Consider the following 24,858-nt stretch of genomic DNA (forward strand, 5'->3'; position numbering starts at 1 on the left):
AGGTGGACAAGGTAGACTTAACTTTGAAAGCAGATCTTGTTGACAACAAGGATTAGTCATTTAATGATTTTGGTACTTGATGGTAGAAGCTTTACCTACCATCACTCATACTAAGTCTTGCTAAAACAGGTAAGGCAGAAATGGGCTTGTTTTCATGTAATTCAGTCTTGTGGTGATCTGGTGTTTGGTTTGTTTTCATATTTAATAATGAAATGACAGCCTGCAAATTGTTCTCATATTACAAGTAGGATAAATAAAACCACTCACACGTTTCTTATGACCAGGAATCACTTCATAAGCACCATAAAAAAAACAAGAAAGCATGAGGGAAACAGAGCAGCAACATTTATTTAGGCAACACGTTGTGTTTGCATAGTGGGCTCTCCTGTTGCATCTGCTTTCTCATTAATGGACTACCAGCATCCCCAATGGAGTCTAAAGGCAGTACATGCCTGCACCATGGAGGCAGTTTAAAGAGGATTTTTTTTGGTGTTTCTTTCCTCTTTCCTTCTCTATAGAAAACACTGGATTTATTAATTCCTACCAGCCTGTTACTAGCAGGAAAAATTTCACTCATGGCCAAGAGAATCTGCAAACAGAATTTCCACAGTGCCCTGGCTTAACTCAGCATTACTTCAGGTGTGTCCCAGCACTGCTGGTTCCCCAGGAGACGGAACTCCATTCCTTCCATCAGGCTTTGAGAAATCTCCCAGGATTTCACTGCCAGTGCAGGGAACAGTGTCAGTGTTAGGCTTCACTAAGGCAGAATTAGTAGCAAACTGCATCAGTATTACCCAGAACTCCAGAACAGCACTCACACAGTTTATCCATCCCTTCCTCCTTCTGGGATATTGAGCTGCATAAAGTGGGTAGAAGGAGTGGTCACTGGGAGTCCACTGTGGTACAGGAACTGTGAATTCTGCACTGCTCTTCATGTCACTTCACCAAATGATGGATACAGCCAGTTCCCATTTTGGTGATTGTGGAGAAAGTTTCCAGTTCAAGTTTGTTTTTAGCCTGGCTCCTTATGAAAGCTGGGCTCACACATTACTCTGTGTGTCACTGAATTACTTTTGAACCCTTTTAGCCTACGTGTTCCCAGGGTAGCAGGGGAGATGAGTTGCCAAAATAACTTAGCTCCCATACAATTTGCAAGTTCAGTCAAAAACAGCAACCCAAATTCCATCAGCACTGTTTTTTCTGCTATAAGGAAAAAACTCAGAAAAAGAGCAGAGGAGAACTTTGATTACACAAGGATAATGTAGAAAATCTGGGTTTCTTTCATTTGTAATCCATTCACTGGGAGATACACATCCCTAATAAAGAAGACACATAGAAACCTGTACTCTCTTTATCTTAAACTTGTCAATAAGTAGTGAAATCAAACACAAGGGTTCATGTCAAAAGAAAAATTTTGGATTATAGGCTGAGGTAAGTCTTGACTCATAGTAGTAATGTGAAAAGCCACTATCAAAAAGTGTGTAGCTTCAACTGAAATGTTAGACATACCAGGATCAATGCACAGCAATTCTACTGCAATAAAAAACTGATCTAAAAGTTGAATAGTTAAATAGCATTTGACAATAGTCCTTCAGAAATCCACTGTCATTTTGGGTGACTCTGGAAGTCAGTGGATTGTCTTCAGGAATACACTGGTTGTATTGAGGAGAAACCATTGGTAATTCTGAATTCTGGTCATGAGTTTAGGTAGCAATTTCTATCTCCTTAGTGACATTCTATTGTGGTTGAAACATAAACAGTTTCAATGGCTCTACTCAATACTTGCTTACTGTCTGTAGTATGATTTTTCCCAAACCTTTCTTGAACTGTAATGATCACCTAGGGAGCTCTGAGTGCAGTCCATCCTGGGCATTGGTCCAGGATATTACAAAATAAAAACGACTTTGCTATAATTCCTTTTATGTGTATTGGTTTCTCAATTATGTGATTTATAGGAACTTTCAGGCTCAATTGCTGCATTTGAGAAGATGCAGGAAAAGGGCAGGTCTAACACAGGGTGGCGTGTAAGCCTGAATGTCTTTAGGGAATGCTGTTCCAAAGCCCAGTGAAATAAGTAGAAATGGGTAGACTTTTTTTTTTCCCCACTGCCTTCAGTGGGATTTGTGCGGTATCAGAGAACATTTACGGGTTGCAGAGTACTGAATTAGAATCATGGAAGTGTTAATGTGTAACATGTGCATAATAATAGGATGTGGATTAGAAATCAATATTGGCATTTGTCTTATGCAAAAGTCATAGAAATATGCTACTCCTGGGATTTAATGCAGAGTTAATATTAAAAAAACAAAACCCAGGGATAATGTTTTTCTGTGTTCCAAGAATTAAGATGTCTCTAAGACTAATCAAAACCTTTCACACACTCTTTTTTCCCATTGTAAATGGATAAAAAGTCTGAAAATATAATGGAAGTTGTTATGTTTGCATGAATATTTTAAAATCTATAAACAAGACCTTTACTTTGTAAGCAACTTCTGTATGGAAAAAAACCAATTTCCCATAAAGGATTCACAGAAAGAGCTGTATGTTCAAAATGTACTTTCTATTTATTTCACCTCATTTGGTTGTCTGAACAACTTCCTTTTCAGGAAGGAGGATAACTGAAAACATCTGCTTACTTATTCAATATTTTCTTTAACTTCTTGAATTTCAGTAATAAGGAGATACATTTGACTCAACCTAACCTAAGGATGGATGAAGACTTTTGATACAGTTCTTCAACTTTCCACAGCTTCAGAGCCAACAGAATGTAACAGAGATGTTTCCCACATCCCTTTCTGCATCAGATTTTTCTTCTTACTTGTGACTAAAGCTTTATGAAGGCTTCAGCAAACATGACTAAATCTATTAAAGAGAATTATCTGAGGTCATGGTACCAATATCACTTTGTGATGAAGCAGTTTCTCTTTACTGGCAGTTGTGGGCACTGACCTGGTGTCCAGAGGAGGGGTCAGCCTGGTAAACTTTTGCAATCTTCCTTCTTGTTTAACAGCCTTTATTTCTGTTTGGAGAATCTGTTTGCTGTTAAAATGTTTGGATAACCAAGTACAGCCTCCTTCAATATTGCCAGTCACCCACTAAATGCTTGCAGATCGTTTGTGGATTTCCCAAGACATTCCTGAGCTGATGGTGGTCTCCCATGATTTCCAGGAAAATGCAAACAACTGTGACAAGTCAGATACCTTGGACTTACAAGAACAGAGATCCCCAACAGTTTTGAAATATGAATAGATATTGCCAAGCTGCTTGGAAAATAAAGCCAAGCCAGCATTTTTCTTTTGATGGTTGGACGGAGCGCTCTGCTGAGCCTGTTTGATCTTTTTTTGTTATCTGAGTCCATATGGGATTAAATGAGAAAGACAGGGTCCTGTTCTAAATTTTTATCATTACACAATACTATGCCTTTTATACAGATGAATACAAATGCTTATCCCAAATGTTTCCCTGTAAGATCTCTATCTCCTCCTTCAGATTTTTCCTATCACTATACAACCAAGATGAGCATACTGTCCTAACCAATTTTTTTCAATTTTAAACTGCTCCTGACTGCATCATATGTTTTTCTTCTTTCAATTTTATTTTTATTTTTATTTAAAAAAAAAGTTTGATCCAGTCAAAATGCTGCTTAGGAATTGTTAAATCTTATAAAGACTGTTTTTCTGCTACAGGTGAATTTCATCTCCAGTCCTTCAGGTGAATTTAATCCCAAATCCAATCCCTGCTCCCTGCAACCACCTGCACAGAATTGAGCCAGTCTAGAAGTCTTGTAGTTGCTGTAATTTTTTGGTGGGATGAGTTATTTTATTTAGGTGCTGTGATTAGTGGCGAATATTTGGAGATTTATTTCTTGCGGTGGAGTAGTCTGAACAACAATCATCTTTGGTTCAGCAAGCAGAGGTGAGTGCTATGAAAAGGTTCTATAATGCACTATGAAATCAGTTGTTTAATGGAAATTTTTTTGTCAAGACTTTTGGTGGTTTACTGGATGTTCAGGAAAAGGTTTAATCCTGCATTTTTGAATGACAATGATACCAATCTACAACCTAAAGAAGCCTATGGGTGTTTTGTAGGCAGGGTACTGCTGTTTTTAAGCTGGCTTGTGACTGGTTTCTTGAAGTTAAAACTGTGTGTTCAAAGGCTGTAGTAAATAATGAATCCTGCTTTGTGCAACCAAGAGACTCAATCAGTGTCTTTGAATCAATCTTCCTTTCTGCTATATATATGTAAAAAAGAAACCCTAGATTTGGAAGTCTTGCTGTTCTTTAATTCTGGGATTGGTGTCCAGTTATCCATTTATATGCTTTCTTTCTGAAGTCAGCACAAAACCTTCCATAGCTTTTGGTTTTCATACATTCCTGACTGCTGGCATAAAGTCAAAAGAAGGAATCACGGAACAGTGTGTTACATAGCAGAACAGAGCTTGGGAAAGGAAGCTTAGATAGACACTTACTTGCTAAATCTAGCAGCAAATAAAATTTAGAATTCCACCCCTGTAATCTTGTAATTAAAACTTGGCAGACTGTTGTGGGATTTTATTATTATTTTAGCAATGCAAGAAGTAGAACATCTTAATGATCAAAATGACCTAGTACAAAAATGTCATAGGACCTGTTATTTTTAGACCAGTTTTTATTACTATGTCTACAAAAAAAGTAATGCAAATATTTTGATACATCAACCTTTAAATTAATACAGGAATAAAACCACTTGATTTTATTTCAAACCATTTATAAGGTATGGATAAGTTTAGGAATAACAGTAGTTCTGGACTTCAAACTCAGCTTCTGACACCACTCTTTGGAATGAAACTTCAGTTGAAATAGAGGCCAAAACCCTTCCTTCCTTACACCCATAAGGAAATGTGGTGCTTCTACAGAAAAAAGTCAAAGCAGTGAGTGCATGAGCTAAAATGTATTTTTCTAGACAAGATTAATTAGAGAATTAAACTGTTCTCTTTATTACTTTTTAATAGTCACCTGTAGACTCAGAGGCATGTAGTTTGAAAGGTTCTTTTGGTATATACATCTGACTGTAATGAAGCATTTTGGGCGCTGGAGATGGGTGAGATGTTTTTGTTTTTTAAAATAAGAGCAGCAGAGAGCAAGTTTGGTTCTGCAGATCCCTTTGGGGAAAGATTTAGTGTTGAACAGCACAGTCTGGGTGGCAGGAAAGGGTCAGCAACAGTGACAAATCAGTAACAAACAAAAAGAACCCCAATAATTGTTTTCAAAGAAGTTTTGAAACAGCTCTATAGTGGAGGCTTTCTTCCCTCTGCACTGCACCCTCTAAAGTAATAGCATTCCAAATGACAACTTTACAGGCAGATTTACCTTTTTTATTATTAGGACACTCCATTAAAAAAGGTACATTAACATGGGAATTTACAGAACTCTGTCTGAGTGCATCCTATCCTCCATCATAAAAAGAGACAGCTCACCTGTAAAAGTGGCAGTTGTGTTGTAAATTTATTCTGCTCTATCCTGCAAAGGTTATTATTCAGCTTATCCAAACTGTCTTCATTCATAAATCTGTGACTTGTAATATATGAAAAGTTATAACATTGACTGTGATTTTCTGTCTATTTTGTGGATTAAAAGGGCAAGTTCCTTGCTCTAGTGCTGAGTTGAGCATCAAGTGCTATTTGTTACTATTTGTGAAATGAATTAACTCTGGAGATAAAAGAACAAACATCATTCCCACCAAAACTCGCTATTAAAACTAGTGGTTTTGGTGGGGAATATGTGCAAAAGGATCAGTGATTAATTTTGCAGGAATGCCTTTGTGCTATTCTAAGTTTCCTCTCCACATGGGGCATTCTGAGCTGGTGACCTATCTGAATCCTAAAGACCTTTCACACAGCTGAAGTCACAGTGGAGCCAGTCAGTTGACACAAAAGGTCAAGAGATGCCATTAAAGCTGGAAGTGGTTAGGAATGCCTTAGTGTTCCAGGGGTTTTGTAAGAAAATGTTTTGTGTTGGTTTTGGGTTGTTTCCCAGCTTGACCTTGGATGGAGTTTCTCACTCAAACACAAGAGATCACAGAATGATTTGGATTAGAAGGGACCTCAAAGATCATCTTGTTCCAACTCCCCTGCCATGGTCAGGGACACTTCCCACTCCAGCAGGATGCTCAGAGCCCCATCCAGCCTGGCCCTGAACCCTTGCAGGAACGGGGCATCCACAGCTTCTCTGGGCAGCCTGTGCCAGGGCCTCACCACAATCATAGCAAAGAATTTATTCCTAATAGCTGGTCTAAACCTACCCTTTTTCAATGTTAAAGACATTTCTCCTTTTCCTGTCAACCCATATCATTTTAAAAAGCCCTTCTCCATTTCACATAGCCCCTTTATGTACTGAAAGAATTTTAGTTTCTCCTCAAGCTGTCTCTTCAGGCAGAACATCCTCAATTCACTTGGAAAGAAAGAAACTTCAGGATTAGCGTATTTGCTTAAGAAAAGGAATTCTAACTCTATGGTTCAAACCTATAATATGAAGCTGTGTTTTATACATTCATGCATAGCAAATAAACATTTGCAATTTATTACCGGGAAGGATTCCTGTGTCATAATCCCTGGCACTACATAACAGTTAAAAAACATACATCAAGTGCTGAAGGGAAACACTGCTGGAGTCGGACAATATATTGCTTTATAATTTTTCATTTATTATAGGAAAAATTATTATGGTTCCAGGCACCTCGGTGGCAGAATTCAGTGAGGAGACATTACGTGTAAGATGAGTCAGGCAGAGTACAAAACTTAGGATCCAGTTCAGTTTGAATTTTGCACTTAGAAATCAGGTTGTAACTGTTGTTCTTGCCTCTGTCTGAAGATGGAACTTGGTAGGCACTTCCATATGATCATTTAAATTTCTACTAGCTTGACATAAAAAGCAATGCTATCTAGAAATCTCAATTTCTCTCCATTTTCACAAAGTGTCTTCTATTGTCATTAAATCTGGCTGTGGTGTTTAACAGTGTAGCTTTACAACTCTCAGAATTCAGAGGTGCACCAGGTTGAAACAAGATCTGCTGTGACCTATACTAGAATTTATGGAAAGAAAAATTAAAGGATCCAGTTAGGTTAATTCTGGCCACAACTAATCAGAATATTTACCCTTTACCCCTCAATGTTCATCTTAACTTTCATCTTGACCTGCTCATCTGGAAGATTTGTAGCATGGAATACATCTAAGGACATGATAAAACCCTCCAGTGGGTGTAGGTAGGGTTTCTTGATGGCAACAAATCCTTTTCAGAACCTTTCAGTAACTGTTACAGAACCTGTTTATCTGTGTTCTTGCATCCTGGAATGGCCTCTCCTTTGCCTTGGGGAAAATTAATATAATCCCACTGTTTGTATTTTTCACAGCAGTCACAGTAAGTCCATCCTATCACGTGTTCAAGATCTCGTGGGACTTCATTCTATTTGGATGATTTCCATTGAACTCCAGAAAACATTCCTCTTTGGTAGAGGTCTGTAGATAAAATAACAAGACTGTTTCTACTTCAGAACCTCTTAGTTCAAAAGCACTGTTTTTGTGCTTGAAGCTTAGCTCTGTGCAGGTTGTTTTTGTAGTAGAGTGATGGTGAGATGAGAAGAGGGAGAAGCAGAGGTTCAGGAGCTACCCTTTGAAAATCTGGAGTTTAGGTTTTATAGTAACTTTAAAATAGCATCTACAAGCTTCAAAGGGGATAATATTCACGTGTTTTTAAACAGCAAAATTGTTGTGGGTTTATTATTGACAACGTAATACTGGCTGCCTCTTTAGAGCAGTGACCCTAAAAGCCCTATATGACCCATCTTTCACAAAAAACCCATAAAGTTCTCAACCCTTATGTCTGCAGTGAAAAGCTGAAAGATGCCTCAAAGTACAGAAAAAATATGTTCTGAATTTTACATGGTTTGAGTTAAACGCAATGAAGAAAAGAATGCTTGGCTTGGATTTTTAATCAGAGTAGGCAAAATAAATAAAACTGAAATTACTGACCCCCTCTTCCAGATGAGGAAAAGTAAGATAAGACTAAGTTAGTGGCTGGAAATATCAAGGAAATCCTGTTCCAGTGCAGTGAATAGCACTTAACTCCTGAAAAGTTTCTCTTCAACAGGAGAATTATAGCAGGAGGTGTTTGAGGAGTAATGGACTGTTCAAGCGTTCTTCAATCAGTAAGTCTAAGTAATTGAAAATTTTGGTTTCACTCGATATAGGTTTCACCTTCTGGTTTTGGTTTGATTAGTAGAGCAGGACTTCTCTGTTGCTTTGTCTGCATCCCTCTCTTGCTCTGCCTCCTGCCCATTTCTCTTTTGAGCCCTTTACCATTGTCCCATTGCCCTTGGTTCTTCTCTGCTTCTCTTTAGCACAAAGTAAATTAATCCTCATTAGAATCCTATCTTCTGGGTTTTTTGTACCCAGATTCAGACTGTCCCACAAAATATCACCTAAAGTGTTGTTGTCTGGAAAAAACAACTATTTTCTTATTGATATTTTCTGTGATATGCATAGGAATAGTTTCTTGCTTGCTGTATTCACTGGTAACTGAGTGGAAAGAACATTGAGCTAGATTTAAGATATGAGAATATATTGGTTACAATAAAATAGAAGAATCTCAGCATTTTTTTTCTCTCAAGTACTTTCTGATTTATTTCTTCTCACCCCCTCCCACACGGAGCAAAGGGCAAAAGTCTACAATTTGATACAAAGGGAATTTCAGTGAAACTCTTCACCTGCTCCAAGCACTTTTTTGCTGGGTTATTAGTTTTTAATACTTACCCTTTACAAGGCCTCTTTCTGTACTTTGACATTTAGCTTTAATCTTTGTATAGCCATAAACATCACTTCTGTGCTTAGATTGGGGTCTGCCACAGTGCCCTTGAATGAGCTCATAGAGGAGAAGAATATCAGAGCAACATGGCAACCATGTCATAAGAACAGATGATAAAAATCAAACACCATCACGAGTAGTTTTTTTAGATATTAAGATCTAACACAAAATCCCCTGAATATGAATCCAAGAGAGATTTAAACCAGAAAGAAATAAAATTCATACAAATATCTATTCATTGCAGTTAGACAGGGAAAGACCTAAATGTCAAGAGTCTGTTTGGCTTTTCATTTCCAGGGGGTTTGTGATGAACACCAGAGAATTATTTGAGTTTCATACTGATTAGCTAACTTACATCCTGATCTTCTTTACCAGACAAAAACTGGAAAAGTTGAAGTAGAGTAGATCTTGAAAGCTCAGCTATTGCAAGTCACCCTACCATCAAACAGGATCAGATGTGTCTGTGCAGGAAATAGTGCTGGGCTTGAGGGAGTGGGGTTTTTGAGAGGGAAGGAATGTCATTTTTCCATGACCAGAAGCTGTGTTCATGTACAGTGTCAAAGAACATTTTCCCTCAAAATATTATGCACTTTGTCCCAGGTAATGGGATGTTTCACAGGGATGTGGCCATCATGGTGCTTTTAATACTGCCTTCAGAACACTGTCAAACTCCTTGCAGTCTGTCTGTAAAGAGAGCAGGCAAGTCCTCTGTACAGCTGTACTCATTTTTCTCATAATCAAAACTGCTGATGCCCAGGTGATTTTCTGGAGGGTTCCCTCCTGCAGAGATCAACTATGTACTGCCCAAGGAAAGGGAGAGAAAAGATGTACTGTTAGGCTGACAAATGTTTTTGTCATATTTAATTGGGATTATCCATTTAGCCCCCTCCATTTTCTCTGCAGAGGTTAATCACTAACACACACACAAAAAAGGCCTAAACCAGGACCTGAACAGGAAATGCAAAATATTTCAGAATCACAGCAGTTAATGAGCAGCCTGATTTACCATCTACATTCTCTCCACAGTGCTTAAAGGACTTTGCCTTAAAATTATGTTAAACAAAAGCAGCCAGTGAGCATCTTATTCAACATGTATAATTAAGGCTCTATTCAGGGTTTGCTTTGGTTTTTGTTGTTAGCTTTTTCTTCTCTGTTCCTTGGTCTTTTTAATCCATTTTTTCCTTGAAGAATGTTTCCTGCACTGTAAGGCAACTTCTCCTCCACCACAATGCACATGATTAAGATTTATTTCCCTCCAAAATGGGTAGAACTAGGAATAATCTTTTGATGTGTTTTTATTTCCAAGCTATGCAATACCCCTACTGTTTTCCCTCCTACTATTATCTAATACCTCATTTGCATCTTAAGCAGAGATTATTTTCTGTTGTTCAGACCTCAGTGATGGTATACAGGCCTTTAATATTTTGTTGGTTTGGACTTGGATTTTATTTCTAGGACAAAATACATAGATAACAGTATTTCTTTAGAGTATGATTGAGTGTTGGGCTATGGTAAGTTTTGGGCGCCACAATATATGAAAGATATAAAGCTACTAGAAGGCATCCAAAGGAGAGTTAAGATGGTGATGAAGGGTCTAGAGAAGAAATCATGCAAGGAACAGCTGAGGTCACTTGGCTTGTTAAGCCTAAACTAGAGACTGGGGTGAGACCTTGTAGCACCCTGCAGCTTCTTCACAATGGGGAGTGTCAGATACTGATTGCTCTGGTGTCTGGCGACAGGGTGTGAAGCTGTGTCAGGGAGGTTTAGGTTGGATAACAGGGAAAAGTTTTTCCCCCAGAAGGTGTTTGGGCAGTGGAGCAGCTCCCCAGGGCAGTGAGCACAGAAGTGCTGTGATCAGCACAGAGTTTCAGAAGTGTTTGGACAAAGCTCTCAGGCCCTCAGTGTGACTCTGGGGGCTGATCCTGTGCAGGGCTGGCAGTTGAGCTCTATGACCCTTGTGAGTCCCTTCCAACTCAGGATATTCTCTGATTTTAAGAATCTTTTGTGATTTCCCCAGCTGGACCACATTCAGACTCAACAGTCCTGCATAGTAATTTTCATTCTAATCACATCAGATGTAACTGTTCATTTTCTAAATTTTCTTTAACCCCAGGTCACAAAATACACTTGTCCACTAGCAACACCATGTGGTCAACATGTCCACCTGTCTGTATGTCACAAAAGACATGAACATGCCTCTCAGTTAGCCTTTTATGCTTAGGGTGAAACAGGGTATCCTTCCTGTGTTAGAGACCTGGAACTGCTATGTCTGTGCAGATCTTCCAGCCAGTGTTTAAGCCAGCATATATAATATAGAATGCTTCCACTATATTTTTATGGCAAATGTTGGTGTCTTCATATGTTTGGATATCTGTATCTGTGTTTCTGTAGTGATGTTCTTGGGCTAGACTCACTGAAGTCTCTGGCTTTAAGTGTTGTTGTAGCTCAGAGCCAACACATTGAAGGAGTTGTGACTTGTTGTCCTGGACCTGCAGAACCTGTAGTGAGGCTCAGTACGTTGCTTTGGCAACCACGTTCCCTGTGCTTTTGCTTCTTGTGTTTCTGGGGAAACCTCAGAGCATGGTGTCATTTCCACAACCTCTTCCCCAAACCTTACAGCCCCTTCTGAAATACTTGTTCTGTCCATGGTCAACCCAGGTTGATAAGCATTGAAGCCTTTCATCATTCACTTCATGCTGTTCCAGAGCGTCTCCTGAGGAGATGGCATCTGGCAATCTGTCCCTTTGGAGCACAGATGCCATCTCTCTTCAACAATTTTGTTATCCTGTCTGCTGCTGTGATTTATTGCTTACTGCTCTCTGTTCTGATGTAGTCAGATGCTGTTTGTTTGTTGAATAGTAAACAAAAATTTCATAACAAAACAGTATTTTCAAAGTAGCGTGAAAGATATATAACATTCCTGATATGCAGTAAGTTTATTACTAGTGTTCTTTCTGAGTGAAATTACTGAGAATTTCCCCCATGGCTCCCTATTGAGCATTGGTGACCTCATGGATCTTTGTACATAGAGCTTGATCTGGACACCTGCCACACCAGGACTGCATTGCATTGATCACTTCCATAATTCATTTTCTTTTATGGATGAGAGGTCCCTGCTTTGCTGCCAGAGGAACTGAGTGATGTATCTGGAGCTGATGTTTAATATTTTTAAGTTCTGAAGTCTTCCTATCCAACAGATAACTTATTTTCTTTGCTGGCTCTCACAGAACTTTCTAATATTAAAATATTATGTTTCTTCTTTTTGGTATTAAACAGATTTCTTAATCGTTTCATTGTGTTATCAGCTGCATTATGTTATCAGAGAGCTTGTAGTGAATTATCTGAGATGCAAGAGTATTCCGTGTGTAATAAATACTTTCAAAGGTCAAGATGAAGCAAATTAGCTAAAGGAAGCTCTTAATTATGCACAGATCAATTTTTGGTAACGTAGTGTGATGTCAAGAATACAGTGATAAAACTTTTCTAGTTGTATTTCTCATAGTAACTTTTTTATGGGCAGGGCACCTTGTATTATAGATGGCAGGTTTTTTCAGAAAGTTTGTCACCTACTTACTTTGGGGGAAAAGAAGCAAAAAATTTATTACAAGTGCTGATGAATTCAACCTCAAGAGTACAGGTAGTTTTCATTTTAAGTGGGAAACTGATCTTTCCCATCTGCTCCACAGTTCCATCATGTTTCAGTTTTTCAGAAGGGTTCTTAGAGGGCTTGGTGGTTGGTAGTGTGGAGTTTTCTGTACTTTGGGATTTCTGTGGACCTGCAGGCTCTGATCTCATGCACAGCTGCAAGAAATGCAGGGGCTCAACCCTATAACTGACAAAATCCCTTGGAATTTCACATCCCATCTGAGTCAAGTGCTTCAGTACCAACCTTTGGATTATATCTGTGGGTGAGGACTGACCTGTCTTCTAACGAGTAACTAAAGGAAAAGAAGTGTTTCTTCTCAGTCCTGTAGTGAGGCAAGTCCATAATTTGACATATTTTTTTGTCCTTTTTCCTTGGCTTTGTTTGCCTATCACTTCACATCTCAATGCACACAGTACTGGGGTTTGCTAAACAAGTAGGAATTCTGTATTAACTTGCAAAGTTGTAGAAATAATACTGCTATCCAGAATTCAAGCTTTGGGATATTTACCATTGTGCTTGAAGTCATAAGCTACTTATCTCCAGGGGACAGAAAATAACATTTTCTTCTGAGTCATTACACTTAATAATTGAAGATCTACATGCTAAGTAAAACTTCTTTCCCTGGAAGCAAAAGCAATTCCTGCAAGCAATATATAAGGCTAAATAGGCAATGTGTCTCATTCCACTTACTCTAATGGTTCTCTGACTGAATTTTCTTAGATTTTGCCTTATGCTGAGTGGATTATGATTGTGGTTAGAACTGTGAAGTAGAAAATGTTGAGCAAGACCGGCAAGTCAATTTAAAAAAACTTAAATCATTGTTGGGAAATTATGTGTGTTTTTCATATAAAATCTTTTTTTAAATTTACGCTATACAATTTAGAATATCAAATCAGAAAAAAATGAAAAATTCCATCTCAGAGTTTAGAGATTGGTTACACAGTGGAATGTGTAATTGGCGATGATTATTTCTATGAGGCAGGAAGGAAAATATCTTTCATTTTGACTACAGTTCCTCATGGACCATAACAAAACATAAAATAGTCCTGTATCAGTCCTTGCAAGATTAGGACTGATTTTTTTTTTTTTTGTTAAAGTTTAGGAAGCTTCCTGAAAGAATTACTGTAAAGACTTAAAAAATACAAGAACAGAGGAGAGCTCTTTGTAGTGTATGAAGCTTTGTATCCATTTTTTTCAAGGCAGTCCTCAAGTGAAACAAACTCAGGCCAAATCCAGCATTCAGTAACATTTAAATTCAAAAGTCAGTGTTTAAAGATCTACCTTCCCATTAGGCAATAATTCTAAGAGACAAATTAACTGGAACAAGGGGTTAGAGGAAGAGCTATATAATGCCAAGCACAGTTGCCAGTCCAGATATGTGTGAAGGCCCCTCTGTGCTATGGATATAATGTCCACCAAAGCAAATTTTTTTTTCCATAGGGGAAAAAATCACAACCACCAAAAACTATGTGCCTGCCTGGACAGAGATCTTGACCGTATTCTTGTGTAGGAATTGTGACTAAACCTTTCCAAACTTAGTTGTGTGCCTGTCATAAGAATGAGCAGCAATGTACGTTTGTGAGCAAAACCTCTGCTCTACAGGTAGTTTGTTTGGTTTGGTTTTTTTTCCTGTCTTCATAAAAATTGTATTTTCAGAATCTGAATGACATCTTTCTCTCTGAGTGATAGATTCAGACCATATTCATTCTGGTCTTGCCTTGTGCAGTACAAATCAAGGTTCGGACAGTCTTGAAAATACTTCAGACCTCAGAGGGGAAGTGGAACAAAAGCAGGCTGCTTTGCTGAAAATGTTCCTCCTTTGTCTAACACCAAGGTATGCCCAAGCACACAACAGTGAAAAAGTGCAGTTATTCAAACTATGCCTCTCTAAACCTGGCTGGCTCACAGCCACAGGCCTTGATTTTATTTTCAGTGCCATTCCAAGCTGAGCAAGATGCCCCAAGATGCAGAGTCATAATGTTTAGGACTGGATTACAAATCTTGTGCTGAACTCTATTTTGCCTTATCTGAATCCTGTCATTACCCATCTACCTGTATATGAGGATGAGATAGAAATGGCAATGCTTCCTCTCCTCAGCCACCCCTGTGAGGTTTGTTTGAGGAATGTGTAAGCCAAGCCCAGGTCACTGGTCAGTCACTGACCCCTCTCCATGGTCAGCTCAGGCCAGTCCTGAGGACAGGACTGAACATGTCGCTGGTCACTCTGGGTTGTGTGAGGGCTGTCTGGGCAGCAGCCATCAGCTTGGCTCCCCTTGGCAGATAAATAAAATGAGAGGATCTCCCAGCCCAGCATGAGCAGGCACCATTAACAAGCTCAATGCTTTTCTGGAGCAGAGCTTTCCTGCACAGTCTGCCAGCTCCTTCCCAAAGCAAAGGAACATTTTCTCTTTGCCCAGCCACCCTGAATCCTTCTGTGTGCCATGATTCAGCGCAGCAAGAGATTCCCTTGTGCAGAAGAAACTCTGCTCTTGAAGGGTTTGGAGCCCCCACAATGGGTGGGTGGCTGTCCCAGTGCTGTATGCCTTGTTTTCCCTGTGACAGGGAAATCTGGCATGGGATGAAGTACAGCAACTGGAGCCAGCCAGGCAGCTGATGTGACATCAGTCCACCCTTGGGGAAGTGGGATCCCTGGCACTGAAGCCTTGCAGCATGTCATTGTGCAAGAGCATGGGATGGAGATGAGAAAACATCATGGGAACAGAAAAAGCAGCAGAGCTTTAACTGGGAGGAAAAAAAATCTTTTCTGAGAGAAAGAAAAGAAAAGGAAAGCAGCCTTCAGGGTGCTTTTCTATTGATATAAGCACAAATAAAACCATTCCAAATCTGGATTTAGGGTGAAATGTCCACTTTACCATAGACTGACAGTAAATCCCTGAGCATTTAATGCTCAGAAGTAGCCTCATTTCCATCTTGCTTTTGATCCATTTTATTTCTCTTCCCTGTGTCCTGCAAACAATACTGCAACAAGCCAGCAGCCAAATACTTTCTTACATAAACTGTGTGGGTTTGAAGCCAGCATCTACCAGAGTGAGTGGAGAAACTCCCCTCCACTTCCATGGCCATTGGATCCGATATTGATAGAGTGGCATTTAAAAAACAACAAAGGAATTAAAAGCCTCTAAGCTAATTAGACAAGCTGGCACATGCAGTGTTTCCTCCATCTGCCGTCCCTCAGACAGCTATGTGGCTAAGAACAATATTTCTTGACATTCTCATGGCAGATACCATATGGTTGCAGAAAAATTCTCTGGCCATGACTCCACTGGGCTGTGAGTTTAAACTTGTTCCAATCTTGTTGTTACATCTGACTTTGCCTTAACCAGTTTGTCTTAAATGTGATTGTGGTTTCTTTCCAAATTCAGCAGCAGGCAGACTTTCATTAGCTTGTGCATTTCAGAGTAGCCAGACAAAAAGCTGTGAGTCCAATGTCTGAATGAATTCCTCAGGGAAGGGGGAAAGAAGTGGAGGATATGATGGTAGCCTAAGTAATGTAACTTATGGCCCTGGCTACTTCAGATTCTTACCTTCCTTTCCCCTTTAAATACCTAGTTCACTTAGAAACCACTGGATTTGTTTACTTGGTTTCAGTTTGCATAATTTGAATCACCTGTATCATAGGACAGTTCATATTAATTATTTAAATATGCCCATTTGGAAAATAAGAGTAGCAGGGTCTGAACATAGAAATTCATTAATTTGGTCAGGAGTTGCTTTTAAGACCTCTCTTATCAACCTTTTTCTGTAAGCAAGGTTTGTAACATACAAAAATGCAAGCAACTAACAGAAAAACTTGTATTATTACAGTATCAAAACTCTTAGCTAAATCACACTGTGATTAGGTTAATTCATCAGTGCTAAAAAAACAAACTCAGACAGTAGGCTGATTAAATGGGATTCTTACAGTGATTAAAAGCTTTTTTAATTCCTTTTTTGGCTTTGATTAAAAAAAAACACTAAGTCAAGCATCTTCTTGGAAGAAATCCAACTTAAGTGTAAGTTGACTCAAGGGAGGCTTCTTCTCACGGCTCTGCATGAGCCACCTGCAATTACTACAAATTATCTGTGCATCTTTGCTGAGGCACTTTCTCAAGTCTCAGATGCCACATTGAGCTTTGTCTGAGAGTGAGTGATGCTGGGCTCAAGGCTGTTGTTCTAGCCAAATCTAGAAGTACATTGACCTTGATTTTTCAGTAAAGTCAGGCAGGCCAGAGAGTTTCTCACTTCTTGGGGTTTGTTTTTTTGGGGTTTTTTGGTGGGTGGTTTTTTTTTTTTTTTTTGTCAGTAATTAGCCACATTGCAGTTCTACAAAATCATTTATCTTCAGCTGAGCTATGTCATATCAGGTAATATCAAGGCTTATGGGCCTCTTTAAGGAAATGTGCAACTTCCTAGGAATGCAACATCAGCCCTGCCATGGAGCATGACATTTAAGGAGTTTCATTAGGGGTTTGGGGTGGTTGTTTCTGGTTGTTTCTGCATGCTAGTGGGGGTGTAAAAGCCTGTTAGAGGAAGGTCAGATGCTCGGGATGGGGAGGGGAGGCTCTCAGCTGTTGTTGCCCCCATGAAGAGACCAGAAGGAGGGAATGGGGAATGAGAGGCTTTGTGTGAGCTTGTGGAGAGGTGTGGTGAGAACAGAGACACAGGCCTCAAGGCATGAGAGAGACACTTTGGTTCCTTGCCATCAGGATGAGATCTTGCTCTCTCAGCACTGCTGTGTCCACGTGTGACAGATGAGGGCTCTTCCAGAGGGCTAGGAGCTCAGCAGCTCTGTGATACTGATAGCTGGGAGCAGCAATGTGAGCCTGCTGTTGGCAACCCCCTCTGGGGGAGTTTGCTGATGGAGACAACTTCGATGGCCACTGCAACCTTCCCAGGCTTCAGGAACTCTTCTGGTCAGGCTTTATCTGCAGTAGGAGCTCAAAAGGAAAACAAAACTGAACTTTGTTTTATTCTGCTGAATTGCCCAGGCAAGGAAGCTGTCCAGGGGCTTGACCTCTCCTGAACATCATTTAAATATATTTTGCTGTCCATGGAGACTTTTCCATTGACACAATGTGATCCCTCGTCAAGGGGTCTATGCCACATGCACCAAGTAAGAGTCCTAAATGACTGCTGCTCTCTGTGAAGGTGTTGAGGATGCTGGGTGCAGCTGTTGTGGAGGATCATTTTCCAAAGAGAAGGAAAAGTCAGTCCTTGTTTTCTTGTGCAGGGAGCAGACTGCCTTGCAAACAAGCACCCATGCTTGTCTAGCCCATGCTGTATGACTGATCCAGGCAGAAACTCACTTTTATTTTAATGGGTTATTTTAGCTTGGAAGAATTAGTAAAAGGAGGCAAACTAGCACGGTGGTGATCACCAGCTTTCCATGGGGTCCTGCAATGCCTGCTATGACATAGAGCTTTCATAGAGTAAATTGCACTGTCAGGGAAAGTTGCATGGATATGGCCCCAACAAAATAATAGATGTTGTAGTGGAGTGGATCTTGGGTTAAATCTTAATCATGCACTTCCTGACAGACATGCTGCTTGCACTAAAGGATACAATACCCTGATTTTCTCTCTGCCTCAGGTCCAGATCTCTTTATTTTGTTCCTTCCCTATTCCTCCCCCATTTTATGAGCAGGGCTTTCTAGAGAGTAATGTATTTGGGCTGCTGCCTCTCAAAGAGGTAAACAGAAGGAAGAAATTGCCCTTAGGCCAGCTAGCAGAGCTCTTTCTCTCTAAGTCAGAAGGCTTTAGAAGACTTTTCCTACTGAGATGATAGGTTTTTAAATGGAAACCAAGGGTCATTTATGGATAGGCTTCTCTGGTGATTACCCAGGGAGAAAGAGCTGTCGTGTAGAGAGCCTCATTCACTTCACTGTCAGTTTATTGGCTGAAATTTGCTCAGTGGAATAACTTCCACCCTCTCTGCATCATTCAAAAATAGCAGAAAAGAAGGCAAAATTAAATGCTTCCTCTTGAGTCATGGATGCTCACAGGGATTATTAATAGATGCAGAGCCTTTTCCCTTAAAAAATATGCATTTCTTTTAATCAGGGATTAAAATCTTTCAGTTTTGTTTTACTCATCAGTAAATCAAGCTTTCTGAAATTCTCAGTCTCTGGACACTGAAGATGCTGTGTAACAATTATTTCCTGTGACTGGTAATTCACATTTTGGAGGCCAGATAATGAATCATAGCAAATTCTAATGAGAGTTTTCTGTTGTTTTGGGCTTTTCAGTTTTATTTTGTTTGGTAGCTTGTTTTGGTTTTTTACTCAGAATTCCAAGTGCTTGTCAAAAATACACAATATATTTTCTAGTTGTGAGGTGGACAACCAAAGGCAAAAATACATGGTAATAATTTGTTCAAAATGAGTGCAATGGAGAGTAGAAAGGCATGCAAATGCAGTCCAGTGGGCTGCTGGCCTGAACAGCAAAAATAAATTATACCTCCTTGGGAATAGCCAGGGTATTGAAACTTTTACCACCTTGCTTGCTTAGCTTCCAGTAAAGGCAGAGTGGCCAATGTCTGCTGCAGAAGGATGGATTTAGACAAGTGACAAAAGAAAACAGGGGTCTGAGTGAAAGGGTTGCTTTTAAGTAACTCTGCCTGTGAAGAATCTGTGAATATAATTCCATAAATCAAACAACTGTTTGTGGACCCTAATGAAATCCTTAATCCTTGCAGCTTGGAATCTCTTTCTTCCAAAAGGGGAAAATATATCCCCTGAATTCTCTCTTTTTCAGTCCTTCACCTGAACTGGAGGCAACAGCACAAACCAAAGGTCAGAAAGAACCTGCAGAGGTTTGGATGCCAAAAAAACATGGGCCATCAATTTTTGTCTGTTTCTCTTTTATTGAGATAAAGAGATTTAATTTGGCAAAAGCTTGTCATCTTAAATGATATGTAGTCCTCAGAGGAGGATTTCAGAGATAAACAATCAAGACATAGGTTTTCTTTATCAGCGTGTTAATCTGATTTTTAAGAACGTGTTTCAGACTTCATATTACAAATATATTTCAAATTCAAGTATTTCTGATATCTTCTTCTGCATTGCAACTTCCACATTCAAAACACTATTGTTTCAGCTAGTGAGCCAATATAACTTTTCAGGTTTCATATCAATGTGTCTAAGAATATCTGAACCTCTTTTTTTGGCAGACAGTCTTGCAATTATTGTCATTTAATCTCACTGGAAGAGATGCTGAGATTTTTTCTTCCAGGTATGATTTTTACACCTGGTTATGTCCTCAATAAAAAAAAAAAAACCAAAAAACCCAACAAAATAAACAAATAAAAGAAAGGCAAGCCAATTTTGATGACTCAATTAACTTTAAACGACTTACTTATCTTTCTGTCAATCTCTGTATAAAATGATCATGGATAGTACTAAATTTTTTTCTTACAAGTTCCCCTATGACTATAGCAAAAGAAGAATTTTTAATATCTTCCCATCTGAATGTATTATTTTGTTAATTTCTGTTATTGATTTTCTTTTTATTACCAACATAAAAAATAAATCATCAGGTTTTGTCTTTGGCTTCCAGGAGACTAGATGATTGCTCTGTACTTCAGAATAGAAATAACAAATTGAACAAAACAAGGCAGATGTAAATAGTCCTGGCTGGAATTGTCAGGAGAATAATGTAATCTATATATTTCTTAAGCATGGTTTTGTATTAATTTGAGTTCAGCAATACTGTAAGGCTTTGCTGGATGATGGCTGTTTGGAAGTTATATTTTAAAATATGGCACTGATCTCATCCCATTGTTTGGTATATTGTCTATTGGTCTACAGCACAAATCACCCTTAATTGACACATATTACATTGTGAACTTAATATTTATAGGGCAATGCAGAGAGTGTTGTTGCTGCTGTCTTGGCTGTATTTGTTCTACTTGAGCCAATTCTTTTTTAAAAGAGATTTTAAAGCAGTATCACACTTTCTCTGGAGGCTCTCTCAGATATGACCTATGAAAAGAAAAATGTTTGTGCAGCCTCAAGGAGAAGTCAAAAATACTTTTAGTTAATTATGTGTTCTTAGGGAAGACTGATCAGGATGCACAAGGGTCTGGTACACTGTCCATCCAATCTGGTTTTCCCTGGGAATTTATTAGCACTTATGCTATTTGGCAGCATCTGAAACAACAGTGAGACATCAATCAGTAGAAACAACCTTGAAGGCCTGATCTACTGAAACTGATGAATTCTGACACTCTTGTAACTGAGACTAGCTTTAGCTTAGACACTCAATCATTTTTCTTCATCAATCCTCTGTTTCCAGGATTGTGAAAGAAATTTGATAATTTTTATTGATTGTTCTTCCATGGAGGGAAATAGGAGACAGGTCCCTCTGTCCTCTGTGTCCTGGGCTGAGTGTCAGTCTCTAGCTCTGGATGGTCAGCCTGCCAAGAACTCACATTAGTTTTCTGACTGTTCAGCACAGTTAATCCATAGCAGTTTCTTTAGTGTTAATTTATTTTATCCTATTTTCTCTGAAAAAGGACTTCTGTCTGTCCTACAGGCAATATACTCTTACTCTGTGCTCTTCCAGTCTCACACCTGTTCTTAACAGACTTCTGAAAATCAAATTGTTGTGAACATTTTAAAGCAATGATTAAGCAATTCCAAACCTAAATCAGTGCTTTAGATAGGCAGGGTTATCTGTAATTTCAGCAGTCACGTCCTAAACCCAATTAAATGGGAATATAAATAACAAAAACTATTGTGTGAGGAGCTATGATAGAAGTCAGAAAATTCAAGAACCAGGAATTGTTCTTAAACCAGACACCATTTCCTTCTAGTATGTGTGTAAATGTGTGCGTGTGTGTGTATATATATGTGTGTATGTATATATATGTATGTATCTATGTGTGTATATATATGTATATATAAATTTGGCATTTCTGTATTTCACTGCAGATAGAAAGTTCTTCCTGAAAAGGCAGACCAGTTCTTGTCTGTCCCCAGCAGAAGCTGATTGTGTTGGCACTCCTACAGGAGCCTTGGCAAAGCACAGAGGGCAGCTGGAGTTGAGAGCCAAGTTAGAAGTGTTTAACTCCATGAGCTCACAATTGTCAAGTGGTGATAAAAACACTGCTTAGTACTGAGAGCTGTGCTGCTCAGCAGGAAGCTGTGAGGTGTCAGACCTGGGATTGTGCAGAATGAGGAGCAATTTTTCTTAAGCTTAAAACATCCCAGGGACATGAGAAGTTTTTGTTTCTGAGTGTATCTCTACCTCTGTTGCTTTGCTTGTGTGTGTGCCACTTCAGAGCCCAGGAGAGGTGCTGATTTGACAGCCACAGTGCCAGAACACTCTGATTACCTGCTGAACATGCCCAGAGCTGACAGCAACAGGACAAATCTCACTGTGCCTGGAAGGGCCATTCTCTAGCTCAGTCTCTCTGCCCAACAGGAGCCAGACTTTCACAGGTTCGTTGCTCCATTTCAGGCACTAAACAGCTTTGTATCCAATGTGCCAAAAGTTTCTGAGAATCTGGCTACCGACTTTGGCAAACTGAAACCTGCCCATGACATCTGGGAGTCCTGCTACTGACATGGTCAACTAATGCCAGTCTTGGTTTGTGGTTTCACTGATGAGAGCATTTGCTCACTGAAAGCAAAACTGAGAGGAGTGTTTAATTAAAGCTACAGTGCAGCCAAAGTAGCCTCCTGAGTGTGGTTGTGTTAAGGCAGAGATGACTGAAAACTGGATCTCAACAGCTCTTGTCAGAAGAATATCAATTTCAGTTTCCTTTTCATTATCCAGTTTCAACTGGAGGGCGAAAGCTGCTGCTCTTTCATAGACAGTGTGCACTGGATACCTTCTCACAGACAAAATTAATTCCAGCACACACTACCCCTACTCCCAAGTGATTTCTATGCTCTATTTCCATAGCTTGTTAGTAGAAGAGGACTGAACCAATAAAAAACCAAGCATATAGTGGAAAACATTTCTGGAACTTTTGCTTCTTGTAGATTGTGTCAGTAACTCGTAGAATGTCTTTAACACTTGTTTATAAGAGAAAGCAAGATTTTTCAGAGAACTGTGAAGGGCAGTGAAATCTGGTAAATGCATGGTTTTCCTCTCTATGGGTGTGAAAAGCAAAGTTTATTGCATCAATGCAGATTCATTCTCTGAAGTCAGTGGTACATTTTTTTTTCATAAGATCAATTCTGGATTGGTTTCTTTTCACATACTCTAATCACAGACTGAAAAATCTACCTCCTAAGAAAATACCAATAATTTCATTTAAACAACTTGAAAAATGTCGGATGCTGAAGAATGACATATTCCAAAATCTGCATAGAGGAGGCTGTAAGAGGGCTGACCCTAAATCTTGAAGGATCCAACTTGCCTCAGTGCTTATAAGCATTCAAGAAAAGCCCTGCTGACAGAAATATATTTAAAAGATTAATTCATATTTCCTGGGTATTATTTTACTTTCCTAGCCTGCATTTGTTATGGGACAGACAGAACCTTGTTATCTTGATGATACAACCACTGCCAAGGTTGTGGCATTACAGTGAGCAATGGATGTGAAGTATATGAAGAAGGGTTAGATTTGAGAGAAATCCAGACAGATTGCAATCTCTAACCCATTTTGAAGAATAGGATCTCATGAAAGTAAAAATTAAGATGAAAATGAAACATAAGTGGATGAGCTTGTGCTTTATAAATAAGTTCTTCCTTTAAATAAAGGCAGGTAATAATATAATTACCTTTATATATAGTCCATGAAAACACAAATTTTACAAATTATGCAATTAAAATATTTGTAACGCGAATCACAAATAACAACATAAATTTTCATAGGTTAGACTCTTAGTTAGAGGGCTGCAGGTTTTTGACACCCCACAGTCTTGTGATGATCTGCTGAGTTCCTCAGGGTGGTGGAAAGAATCCCATTGTCCTGACAGAAGCTTTCTGTGGCATGCAGGCTGGACCAGGAAAGTCACAGGAAAACTTGGTTTGGTACAGAAATGTGCAAAGAAAGCCTCTTACAGAACACAGAGCTGGCTTTTGCTGACCATGTTCTGTCTGGTGGAATCCTTCCCTAATACAATGTACTTGTGCCTGGTAATGGTTGGTCCAGAGATTTATGGGTTGCCATTTTCCTACTTGGAGAAAAGTGGCTTTGATTTATTATTTGATAAATCTGGCAGCTACTTGTGGATATGAAAGGAACTTTTCAGATGTGGAGATATTTCAACAATATTTGCATTTCTCCTCTATAGTTAAATGTCACTAGTTTCAGCAGGAGAAACAAATGTTATTTTTGGCATGGCTTAGGTGACTGTTAATACTTTCCAAGTTACTCATGGGAAATTACAATGTGCTGGGGGCAAGGGAAGCCACTCACCCTGCAGTCACTCCAGCTGCTTCATCCTTACCACCCATGTCACGCTGTCTGCCAGGCTTCTGGCACTCAGGATTAAGCACAGATTTTCCATGGAAAGGTTATCCTGGCAGACAGTTTGTTGTCAAGACTAATAGCACCTGCTGACCTTGCAGGAGTGCTATACAGGTAATTGCATTAGGATAGCCAGATATGCAAAGGAAAGGGAATTTTTTATTTTGAAGTTCAACCTAAGGTGATGGCTGCAATACCCATTCCCTCTCATACTGAATCTTGTTGCTCTGTCTCCAGTGGTATCAGCAGCTCAAAAGTAGCTCAGCTGCAGCTTCCCAAGCTGCAATCATGCCAGCATAGCCTTTCCCCATCTATTTGACTTTATTTTTGAGATTCAGGACAATAAAAGGAGCCCATAAATGTTTGGACGGAAATCCAGCTCCTAATTCCTCTCATTCTGAGTGATGTCTTCCTTGAAACAAACAGGAGAGAGACATTATTTATTGACATACACAGCCTACAAATTAAATTCTTGAAGTCACATGTTCAAAGAGTCTCATGGAATTCCAAATATGATGCAAAAGCTTCTGAACACAATTTAGTTCTTCTGAGAGTACTAGTATATGAATGATTCAAGCCACAGCTCAGGCTGAAAATTCAGACATGAAAATAAAGCCTAATCATAGTGACAGATGTTTTAGGAAATACGAGAGCTAGGTTCTCCAGCATTTTCATACTGCATTTGTTCAGAAAATCCTCCAAGAAATACTTCTAATATTATGAGATGGGGAAAAAAGTAGGAACACCTTTAAAGAGGAGGACCACAACCTCTTTGGACTCCTCACAGCACAACATCACCTGTCCAGAATGCCTGAAGTTTAGTAGGATTTATCAGTCGCCTAACCACAACTATATAGTGAGAAGGTTATACTCTGCTGATCACAGAAATTTGGGGGTTTTTTGTAGGGACACAAAGCTCACTGAGGAGCCTGGTGAATCTCAAATTTTTTTCC

General features: G+C 39.3%; 1 long non-coding RNA gene across 2 annotated transcripts in view; it reads left to right on the forward strand.

Annotated features, from left to right (window-relative positions):
• Positions 1-3,779: 3,779 nt before the first annotated feature.
• The window catches only part of LOC135449778 (uncharacterized), a 61,640-nt gene continuing 40,561 nt past the window's right edge, over positions 3,780-24,858 (forward strand). The window contains exon 1 of one of the 2 annotated variants that reach the window (XR_010440834.1): positions 3,780-3,915. This is a non-coding gene — a long non-coding RNA (uncharacterized LOC135449778). The remainder of the gene's footprint in view (positions 3,916-24,858) is intronic. The other variant, XR_010440835.1, reaches the window with a different exon arrangement.

The sequence above is a fragment of the Zonotrichia leucophrys genome, chromosome 6, assembly GCF_028769735.1.
Source record: "Zonotrichia leucophrys gambelii isolate GWCS_2022_RI chromosome 6, RI_Zleu_2.0, whole genome shotgun sequence".
NCBI classification, from domain to species: Eukaryota; Metazoa; Chordata; class Aves; order Passeriformes; family Passerellidae; genus Zonotrichia; species Zonotrichia leucophrys.